Raw genomic sequence first — 12,546 nt, 5'->3', positions numbered from 1 at the left:
TTGAGTTCACACACACACACACACACACACACACACACACACACGGGGGTGTGTCTGATAAATCTTGCAATAGAGAAATCTACTCAATTTTATTTCAAGCCTGTGTATCCCAAATGAATTTGACTACAAATTCATCCTTCACTCTTTTGTTTTGTTTTGTTTTGTTTTTATAAATTAAGAATATCTGCTGTAATCCATGAAGCTGTTGTCTTAGCAACAAACCTTGATGGCTGTTGGGGAGCTGTGGGGAAACTCTGCTATTTAAGGCCACAGTCTACCATGTCTGGATAGTTCCTCTGAGATCATGGTCAAATGGAGAACTAACTCCCTTTACCAGCAGGGCCTCCCCTTCTTGGGAAGCCTGAACACTTACACCCTCTGGGGAAGGCCAATTAGTCCTTGGCCACCTATAACTTCAACTTCCTCTTTCTTGAGATAAGAACTCGCCCAGCAAGTACTTGGGATCCCTGGAATGCTTCTCCATGCAAATGAGGTATTTCGAGTACTTTAAACTCCATCCAGTAATTTCACATTCCCCCTAAAAATTCCTTCCCACTCTCCAAAGTTCATATACAGCCCTGGCTAACCCAGAATAAAGTGTATACATATAAGCTCACTCCAAGTAAAGTCTGTACACAAGCCAAGATCATCTAAGAAAGCTGTTTCATTAAAATCCTTGGAGAAGTCCCCCATTCCACTGGACGGGGGTACAGCAGACCCCAGGCTGTCCCTATGTGCCGTGGAGCCTGAAGCATAGGACACAGGACCACAGCTGGCCCCAACAGGCATGCCGCTGCTAGAGAAAGCACACGTGCAAACCGCAGGGCGTGGTCAAGAAAGCTGCTGTTGGCATTAGACTCAAGTTGTTGACTTTTGGAAAGTTAACACATCCGTAAGATGGCTACCTGCTCTACAAAGGTGATGCCTGAAACAATAAGAAAAAAGTATTGAGCACAGAGATGGCATAAAATAACAAAACGACACATGGGTGTGTCTCTGACGCCGTCATTTTAATCATCGCATAGCTCTGTAGTGTCCTGGTGTATTTTTCTCAGGGATCACGACTGTAACAAAGAAACTGAGTTTGCAAAGCCACTGGCCTCTATGGAAACCCACCGTAGAGTAAGAGAGTTGTGATTGTCTCGGCACCCTGGAATTCTGGGAATAAACTTTCTCCAAATTGAGTCCTTTGAGGGACCTATTGTAGTATGCATCAGCCATTGGCTTCGTTGGGTTGGCCTTGCTAGGCTGCTCTTAGCCAGCTTTGTTGTCTGGAATGGGTAGAGCTGCAGGTAACAATGCAGATTTGCCTTTCAGGCATGGCTTCCTCTGGGGGTGCTTGCTGGGCAGCGGAGACACAGAAAGAAATAGGAACAGGTCACAGGACTCTGAACCAAGACAACCAGATGGACCTCTGGTCTTATTTCACCTCTCATTTGCCCTTGCTGTCTCTAGCTTTTCCTCTACCTATATCTGAACCTCCCGTGTCTCCAACGAGACTGTACCATCCACAAACCGAAGCTTTCTGGTTTTCTGCAGCACCATTTTATACAAACTCACTAGCTGATCTAGAGGGAAAGACTGAAGGGCAAATGAGCACCGGCGTTCACGCTGAAGGAGTCAAGGCAAAGGCGATAGAGATTTAGAATAGGTAATAAGACAAAAGCACGCTGGGGCATGGGTGCTGGCGTGTGACCGATGACAAAGGTGACTGCTGGCTACTTACATGTGTTTTTCCACCTGGTAGTCGGAGGTGAGACACATACTCAGCCTTTCAGGATACTGCTATATTACCCCAGGATGGCTTCAAACTCTTGATCTTCCTTTACTCAAGCACAGGAAGTGCTGGAATCACAGACGTGACCCACCATGCCTGATTGGACACAGATGGTTTTAGAGGCTAGATTAAAGATGACTGTGCATCCTGGGAGTGGGGAGGATGGTGGGAGGCAGAAGGTGTGTCACTGCTAAAGGCATCCAAGTTGCTAGAGTACAAAACAGCAGACCTTGTGACGAGCAATTCAGGTGGCTCTTGATGTGTGCTGGCTGGTAGTTACATGGCGTCTTGTAAAAGGAGTCCTGGGACAGGACGATCACAAGTATGAGGCCATCCTGGGTCACAGAGTGTCTAGGACACACTGGACCTAATATGTACTTTCAGACTTAGCTTTCAAACCAGATAACTAGGTCCCAAGCCTTGCGAGATACGTGGTCAGGCTCTATGAAATGAACACAGGTTCTGTAGGTGTTCACAGCTCAGCTCTCTCCCAAGTGACTCTCATACTTCCGTGGGCTTTCTGTCTTGCCTGCACACAGTGACACCCTCCTATCCATCACCTTATCTTCCTGGCACATCTTATGTGAGCAGGTACATGTATGCTCGTGTGTGTGCAGGTCAGAGAACAACCTGTGGTGATGATCCTCCAGGAGCCTTTTCCTTCCTTCCCTCCCTCTGTTCTTTCTTCTTTACTTCCTTTCCCATCACGGTCTCTCACTGACCTGGAGCTCACCAAGTGGCCCAAGTCAGCTGGCAGTTACCTCCAGTGCTAAGTCTGTCTCCTACTCCCTCGCACTGGGATTACAAGCATAACCCACAGGAAGCTATGAGTTCTGGGAATCCAACTCAGGCCCGGAGCTGTCTCCAAGGCACCTGCCTCCTTCAAATTCTTTGTCTCTTGTTGTTGCTTGATGTCTGAGAAAGGGTCTTGCTAGGAAGCTCAGTCTGTCCTTCAAGCTCACAATTCTCCTGCCCTACTCTGAGAATACAGAACAATTATTTTACACACACACACACACACACACACACACACACACACATACAGACACACACACACGTCTTAACATTCATGTGATGATCAGAGGATCATATGTGGAAGTTAACTCTCTCGTGCCATGCGGGCCTATGGGATCAAACTCAGGCTGTTAGATTTGACTGTCACACACAGCACTGCTTTCTGCTTTGGAGGGAGGGAGTCTTCAGGAAGAAGCAGAGGTGAGCATGTGTACAGTTCCTATTTAAATAGTAGTACTTTTGGCTGTGGTCACATGTGCTTGGTAATCCTGGCATATAGGAGGCTGCGACAGGAGGATTTGAGTTCTAAACCAGGCAGAGGTATAAAGAAATCTTACCTCAAGAAAAAAAAATCAAAACAACCAGGAAGGCTAATTTAGCTTGTCAACTTTATTGTCAGGATATGTCTGGGCGGGTCTGCAGGGAAGAGTGACAAGGTGGGTGGTGCCTTCCTGTAAGTAGCACTGGGAAGGAAGAGCAGGAACTCCCCAGGAATCTTGGAGGCTTTCATCACCAAATTAGTGCTGCTGAGGCCTCTAGCTTTGTGGACTTAATGGCTATGGGCCCTCAAGCTCTTTAGCATGAAGACAGCCATTGTCAGAGTACTGAGGCCTGAGTGTGAGCCACCATAGTAAAGTCTCCTTATAATACCTACATTCTATTGGCCTTTTGCCTCTGAGAAACTGGCTAATAAACCAACTGAGCCTGCTGGATTGTCTTCAGAACAATGGAGACAATACAACGATGGAGAAGCAAGACTTCACGAATAGCCGTTCTTTTGTTTGAGATTTCAAGCACAGATTACACACCTGCTTTTCATGAGCTGTGCAGTCAAGTAGGACATGAAGACTGTGACTTCATAAGGACAGAGGGACAGTTCTCTCCAGCTTGCCCATGAGCCTTTTGTCTACTTTCTTCCTGCTGGGACTAAGCTGGGTACGTTGTGTAGAGGAATCTGATGGTCAAGTGCGTTAGGGCTAGACGAGCAGTTCTTCCGACTCCAGGGTGCCAGGGCCTTAATGCTTCTTTGTAACTCAGCTGCTCTTCTGGATCGGGTATGAAGATTACATCACCTCAGCCTTTCTAACAAGGGCTCTGAAGTCACATGTCCACTGGATGTAAACTTTATTTTCAGGTTGGGAAATGACTCAACTGATAATGGAGAGCTGGGTTCAATTTCTTGGGCAAATGCTTTTTGCTTTAAAGGATGGGGATGGTGTGTACTGATAATCCCAGGACTGGGGAGGAGGAGCCAAGAGAACAGCTGATGCTCAAGGACCTAGCCTAGCCTAACTGGTGAGGTGCAGCCCAGTGACCGCTCCTGCTTCAAGAAAGATGGTTGCTTCCTAAAGAGACTCCAGAGGTTGTCCTTTGATCTTCATGTGCACACCTGCCACACACATGAACATGTGCATGAGCACATACATGCATGGACGTATACACACACACACACACACACACACACACACACACACACACACACACTTTAATTTGTCTTCTTTTCCAAAGATAGAGAGGAATTTGAATGCTCATTGCCTTTTTAAGCTCTGGTTTCCACAAAGTAAAAGGAGTATGGTCTGAGAGGTTCTGTCCTGTTAGGTGGACCCCACCAGACTTCTAGGTAGTTATAAGGAATGCATTCACAACCAAATATGACCATTAGAGGGAGCCTGGGTCTTGTGCAAACCATGGAAAGCCAGGGGTAGGGGTGGAGCAGAGCAACAGAGTACAGATTCTTACTTAATTGAAAATTTTGCTAATGATAGCCATGTCTGGGAAACTCCATTTCTCTTTCCAGAGAGCTCACGGTTGAATCCACTACCTTGCAGGGGTTCTTAAGAAACTATTACTACAGTTTAGACTCAGCTTGGGCATAGGAATTATACTTATCACTAATAATAATACCAATCAAACATGTCTAGGCATGTATAGAGGAATGTGTAACAGTCTGGGGAGACCCAGAGAGTTTGGATATGCCTTGAAGTGTTGATGTATGTATAGAAAGCCAATTCTGGGATGAGTCGCTGGTCTACAAGGCAGTGGTAGCTCTGGAATGAGTGGCTCCAGCATGGAGAAAGGAGTCTGTTTGCACACCAGCCGGCCCTCAGCAGGACCCAGGGTTGCTGCACTGATGATGGATTTCCCAGCTCTCACACCAGCCCCGCACAGGCTAGGTGAGCGCTGCACTCCACAGATCCCCCAGGTCAAGTGAGCTCTGGTCCCTGCATGCTTCTTAAAGTGTTGGTTTTATTGAGCTAAATCAGGAGTATTTAGCTGGGTGTTGTACTTGGAGGAGGAAAAATACATGGGGAGGAAAAATAAAAGAAGGCTCTCTCCCAAACATCCTTCTGATCACAGAAAAAGATGCTTGGTGTTTATGAGCCCTCCATGTGCCAGGATGCAGAGATTTGTGTCTGGAGCTGGCCCTTTAGTTCCGGTTCATGGTAAGGGCTTCCAGCTCTGTTTGTGGTGCAATGGGACTTGTTCGGGAGGCATCTAGCATGCTCACATCCTGCTAGAGCAAAGATGAAAGAAATTGTAAGAAGCCTCAAACCAAAGAGCAAGCAAATCAACAACCCCCAGAATGACGGCTAATGCATGGCCGGATGCAGCACGAAGACGACACTGAAACCCAGGACAGCGGAACTGTGTAAGACAGAAACAGGACAAAAAGCAGGAGACTTGCTGAGCTGAGGGAGGAAATAGTGTGATTCTGATGACCCTCGCTGGTCAGATAACTGCAGACACACCTATGGTTCCTGGCTCTAACAGAATGCCACCCTTCTCTTGTTTAGATCTTACATAATGGAAGAGCTCTCCCGAACTGCAACTGCCAACTGGAGCAGGCCTGCTCCTGACCATCGCCACTCAGTCGCACTGGATTGCAGCCCTAGTCAGTGCCTCCTGATTAGGATCACAGGACCCTGACTGTCATTTTTGTTTTGTTAAAGTCCAGGAAAATAAATAGCAGTCTTTAGAATTCTCAGGGATGAAGATTATTTGCTCTTCCTACAATAACATGACTTGTTTATTTTATCACTATGATTTATTTATCGTTTGCATTTTAACTGGCCTCAAGATGTAGTATGTAGCCAGTGAGAACCACAAACTCCCGATTCTTCTGCTACCTCATGGCTAGTGTTAGTCACTGGGTTTGACTCAACTTATGTTTAGTTTTTAAGTTGGATTTTAAAACTCCGGGAGCCTCTCAGCAAACAGTTGAGGCACTTCTTATGAGCACATTGTGGTTTTATAGTTTTTAATTGAAATTTAGTACTTTCTATTTCATTTACAGTTAAGTTTTTATCTTCCAGTGCAAACTCTTTTTCTTAACGTTCAGTGCCACTTGCCTCATTTGTACTCAAGTATTTTAGAAGTGACAGAGAAGCATTAATTCCTTTATGAGTGATAGAGATACTGTCTTAGTCAGGGTTTCTATTCCTTCACAAACATCACGACCAAAAAGCAAGTTGGAGAGGAAAGTTTTAATTCAGTTCACACTTCCACTTCACTGTTCATCACTAAAAGAAGCCAGGACTGGAACTCAAGCAGGTCAGGAAGCAGGAGCTAATGCAGAGGCCATGGAGGGATGCTACTTACTGGCTTGTTTTCCCTGGCTTGCTCAGCTTACTTTCTTATAGAATTCAAGACTACAAGCCCAGGAATGGCACCACCCACAATGGGCTGGGCCCTCCCCCTTGATCACTAATTGGGAAAATGTCTTTTTTTTTTCTGGAGCTCGGGACCGAACCCAGGGCCTTGTGCTTGCTAGGCAAGCGCTCTACCACTGAGCTAAATCCCCAACCCCTGGGAAAATGTCTTACAGCTGGATCTCATGGAGGCATTTCCTCAAGGGAGGCTCCTTAATCTGTGATAACTAGCCAATACAATTGACCCCTTGTCAACCTGACACACAAATACATTATTATTAAACCTCAACTCTTGTTGGGACAGGACACTACCAGTCTCCATCTGCAGCCAGAGCTAAGGCTGTCGTACAGTCCTCTGGACTCTGAGCTTGTCCTGACAGAGCTGGTCTCCCAGGAGTGCTCTCACTCCTAAGATCACAGGCCCACAGAACCACAGAAGGGACAAGGTCTAGTCAGAGACAGCAAGACCAAATAACATTAGAGATAACCAGATGGAGACAGGCAAGTGCAAAAACCCAAGCTACAGAAACAAAGACTACTTGACATCATCAGAACCCAGATCCTGGATGCCCTACCACACCAGAAAAGCAAGACTTGGATTTAAAAGCACATCTCATGATGATGATAGAGGACATCAAGAGGGATATAAGTAACTCATTTAAGAAATATAGGAGGACACAGGTAAACAAGTAGAAGCCCTTAAAGAGCAAATAGAAAAATTCCTTAAAGAATTAGGAAAACACAACCAAACAGGTGAAGGAATTGAAAAAAACCTGGAGATCCTGTTAGATCCTGGAGATCTAAAAACAAATATAGAAACAATAAAGAAATTGCAAAGGGAAACAACATTGGAGATAGAAGACCTAGGAAAGAGATCAGGAGTCATAGATTTAAGCATCACCAACAGAATACAAGAGATAGAAGAGAGAATCTCAGGGGCAGAAGATACCTTAGAAAACATTGACACAGCCATCAAAGAAAATGCAAAAATGAAAAAAACTCATAACTCAAAACATCTAGGAAATCCAGAACACAGGTTTGAGAAGACTGAACTTAAGGATAATAGGTATAGAAGAGAGCAAAGATTCCCAACTTAAAGAGCCAGTAAAGATCTTCACAAAATTATAGAAGAAAACATCCTTAACCTAAAGAAAGAGATGCCCAAAAACATTCAAGAAGTCTACAGAACTCCAAATAGATTGGACCAGAAAAGAAATTCCTCCAATCACATAATAGTCAAAACACCAATGCACAAAACAAAGAAAGAATATTAAAAGCACTAAGGGAAAAAAGGTTAAGTAACATATAAAGGCAGACCTATCAGAATTACAAGAGACTTCTTAACAGAGACTATGAAAGCCAGAAGATCCTGGGCAGATGCCATACAGACTCTAAGAGAACCCAAATGCCAGCCCAGGGCTACTATATCCAGCAAAACTCTCAATTACCATAGATGGAGAAACCAAGATATTTCATGATAAAACCAAATTTACATACTATCTTTCCACAAATCCAGCCCTAAAAAGGATAATAGATGGAAAATTCCAACACACCCTAGAAAAAGCAAGAAAGTAATCTTTTTTCAACAATCCCAAAGGAAGATAGCTACACAGACATAATTCCACCTTTAACAACAAAAATAATAGGAAACAATCACTATTTCTTATATCTCTTAACACCAATGAACTCAATTCCCCAATAAGAAGACACAGACTAACAGAGGAATTTGCAAAGAGGACCCAGCATTTTGCTGCATACAGGAAACTCACCACTGTGGCAAAGACAAACACTACCTCAGAGTAAAAGGCTGGAAAAAAATTTCCAAAGCAAATGGTCCCAAGCCAGAGTAGCAATTCTAATATCAAATAAAATTGACTTTCAACCAAAACTTATCAAAAAAAAAAAAATAAGGAAGGACACTTCATACTCATCCAAGGAAAAATCTACCAAGATAAAAATCTCAGTTCTGAACACTTATATTCCAAATGCAAGGGCACCCAGATTCATAAAAGAAATTTACTAAAGCTCAAAGCATATATTCTACCTCACACAATAGTGGGAGACTTCAACACCCCACTCTTAGCAATGGACAGATCATGGAAACAGAAACTAAACAGAGACACAGTGAAACTAACAGAAGTTATGAACCAAATGGATTTAACAGATATGTATAGAACACTTCATCCTAAAACAAAAGAATATACCTTCTTCTCAGCATCTCATGGTACCTTCTTCAAATTGACCATATAAATGTGTTGGGAGCGATGTCCTTGAAGCCCTCCATTGTTGATGTTATTATTATGGTTAGAATTAGGTATGACTGGGTTCATGGAAAATCCCCAGACAGCTGCAGAAGACTAATACAAATCTGGTAGTCGGGATGAATGATATGATAAAGTTGTCCTGCTGACTAATAATATGACAAACCTGTGACCTTACTAACAACCTGTCAACATCAGCCTACTCCCTGACCACACGAATATTGTGTCCTTGGCCTGCGTAAATGTTTCTTACTTCCCCCCTCCCTCTGTTATCCATGTTATGGTATAAATTCAGCCTTGGGGAAAAATAAAGTTGTCACCTTGATCAGCCTCTTGTCTTGGTGTCCTTCTTCGTGTCTCTTGTCCCCCATTCTCTTCCAGGTAACCTTCAGACCCTTCGCTTACATAGATGGTCACAAAACAGGCATCAACAGATACAAGAAGATTGAAATAATCCCATGCATCCTATCAAATCACCATAGACTAAGGCTGGTCTTCAATAATGACAAAAACAAGAGAAAGCCCACATACACATGGACGTTGAACAACACTTTACTCAATGATAACCTGGTCAAGGAAGAAATAAAGAAAGAAATTAAAGACTTTTTAGAATTTAATGAAAATAAAGTCACAACATACTCAAACTTATGGGACACAATGGAAGCTGTGCTAAGAGGAAAACTCATAGCTCTGAGTGCCTCCAAAAAGAAACTGGAGAGAGCACACACTAGCAGCTTGACAGCACATCTGAAAGCTGTAGAACAAAAAGAAGCAAATACACCCAAGAAGAGTAAACTGCAGAAAATAATCCAACCCAGGGATGAATTCAACCAAGTAGGAAAAAAAAAGGACTCTACAAAGAATCAACAAAACCAGGAGCTGGTTCTTTGAGAAAAATCAACAAGATAGATAAACCCTGAGCCAGACTAACCAGAGGACACAGAGACAGTATCCAAATTAACAAAATCAGAAATGAAAAGGGAGACATAACAACAGAATCTGAGAAAATTCAAAAAATTCTCAGATTTTATTACAAAAGCCTATACTTAACAAAACTGGAAAGTCTGTATGAAATTGACAATTTTATAGACAGATACCAGGTACCAAAGTTAAATCAGGATTACATAAACCTTCTAAACAGTCCCATAACCCCTAAAAAAATAGAAGCAGTCATTAAATGTTTCTCACCCCCAAAAAAAGCCCAGGACCAGATGAGTTTAGTGCAGAATTCTATTACACCTCAAAGAAGATGTAATATCAATACTCAAACTATTCCTCAAAATAGAAACAGAAGGAACACTACTCATTTCATTCTTTGAAGTCACAATTATGCTTATACCTGAACCACACAAAGACCCTACAAAGAAAGAGAATTTCAGATCAATTTCTCTCATGAATATCGATGCCAAAATACTCAATAAAATTCTCACAAACAGAATCCAAGAACACATCAAAGTGATTATTCACCATGATCAAGTAGGCTTCATCCCAGGGAAATCCATCAATGTTGTCTACTATATAAACAAACTCAAGCAAAGAAACCACATGATCATCTCATTAGATGCTGAGATAGCACTTGACAAAATTCAGCACCCCTTCATGTTAAAAGTCCTGGAAAGATCAGGAATTCAAGGCTCATATTTAAACATAGTAAAAGCAATATACAACAAACCAGTAGCCAACATCAAACTAAATATCGAGAAACTTGAAGCAATCCCACTAAAATCAGGGACTAGAGAAGGCTGTCCACTTTCTCCTTACCTGTTCAATATAGTACTTGAAGTCCTAGCCAGAGCAGTTAGACAACAAAAGTAGGTCAAAGGGATACAAATTGGAAAGGAAGAATCAAAATATCACTATTTCCAGATAATATGATTGTATGTTTAAATAGCCCCAAAATTCTACCAGAGAACTCCTAAGCCTGATAAACAATGTCAGCAAAATGGTTGGATATAAAATTAATTCAAACAAATCAGTAGCCTTCCTCTACTCACAGGATAAACAGGCTGAGAAAGAAATTAGGGAAAAGACACCCTTCACAATAGTCATAAATAATATAAAATACCTTGGTGTGATTCTAAACAAGTAAGTGAAAGATCTGTATGGCAAGAACTTCAAGTCTCTGAAGAAAGAAATGGAAGATCTCAGAAAGTGGAAAGATCTCACATGTTCATGGATTGGCAGGATTGATGTAGTGAAAATGGTCATTTTGCCGAAAGCAACCTACAGATTCAATGCAATCCCCATCAAAATTCCAACTCAGTTTTTCATAGAGTTAGAAAGAGCAATTTGCAAATTCATTTGGAATAACAAAAAACCTGATAGAGGGCTAATATCTTATATATACAAAGAACTCAAGACGTTAGACTTCAGAAAACCAAATAATCCTATTACAAAACGGGGCACAGAGCAAAACAAAGAATTCTCAATTGAGGACTATCAAATGGCCAAGAAGCACCTAAAGAAATATTCAACATCCTTAGGCATCAGGGAAGTGCAAATCAAAACAACTCTGAGATTCTACCTCAAACCAGTCAGAATGGCTAAGATAAAAAACTCAGGTGACAGCAGATGCTGGTGAGGATGTGAAGAAAGAGGAACACTCCTCCATTGTTGGTGGGATTGCAGACTGGTACAACCATTCTGGAAATCAGTCTGGTGGTTCCTTAGAGAATTGGACATAGTACTACCTGAGGACCCAGCTATACCACTCCTGGGAATACACCCAGAAGACGCTCCAACATATAACAAGGACACATGCTCCATATGTTCATAGTAGCCTTATTTATAATAGCCAGAAGTTGTCCTTCAACAGAGGAATGGATACAGAAAATGTGGTACATTTATACAATCCAGTAGTATTCAGGTATTAAAAACAACGACTTCATGAAGTTCTTAGGCAAATGGATGGAACTAGAAATATCATCGTGAGGGAGGCAATGCTGTCACAAAAGAACAACATGGTATGCACTCACTGATAAGTGGATATTAGCCCCAAAGCTTGGAATACCCAAGAAACAATTCACAGACCATATGAAGCTCAAGAAGAAGGAAGACAAAAATGTGGATGCTTCATTCCTTCTTAGAAGTGGGAACAAAATTCTCACAGGTAGAAATTCAGGGACAAAGAGTGGAGCAGGGACTGAAGGAAAGGTCATCCACAGGCTGCCCCACCTGGGGATCCATCCCATATGTAGCCACCAATCCCAGTCATTATTGATGATGCCAAGAAGTTCTTGCTGACAGGAACCTGATATGGACGTCTCCTGAGAGGCTCTGCCAGAACCTAACTGATACAGATGAGGATGCTTGCACCTAACCATCCGACTGAGCTTAGGGACCCCAATGGAGGAGTTAGAGAAAGGACTAAAGGAGCTGAAGAGCTCTGCAATTCCACAGGAAGAACAACAATATCAACCAACCAGATCCCCCAGAGTTCCTGGGGACTAAACTACCAACCAAAGAGTACACATGGTGAGACCCATGGCTCCAATCGCATATGTAGCAGTGTATCTGTCATGGAAGGAGAAGCCCTTGGTCCTGTGAAGGCTCATTTCCCCAGTGTAGGGGAATGCCAGGGTGTTGAGGTGGGAGTGGGTGGGTGCAAGTGGGAGCATCTTCACAGAAGCAGGTGGAGGGGGGAGGAGTGATAGGAGAGGGGGAAGGGGATTACATTTGTATTGTAAATACATAAAATATCCAATAAAAAATGAATCTTATCAGGAGACCACCAAAAAAAAGCCTTAACCCTTACTTTCTTATTCACCCTCAAGATTTAAATAACTTTAAAGTTCCACAGTCTGTACAAGTTCCTACATATTAAAAATTCAATCCCTTTAGAATA

This window comes from Rattus norvegicus, chromosome 8 (assembly GCF_036323735.1).
Source record: "Rattus norvegicus strain BN/NHsdMcwi chromosome 8, GRCr8, whole genome shotgun sequence".
NCBI classification, from domain to species: Eukaryota; Metazoa; Chordata; class Mammalia; order Rodentia; family Muridae; genus Rattus; species Rattus norvegicus.
The sequence above is the reverse complement of the archived record's forward strand: the minus strand, read 5'-3'. Positions refer to the sequence as shown.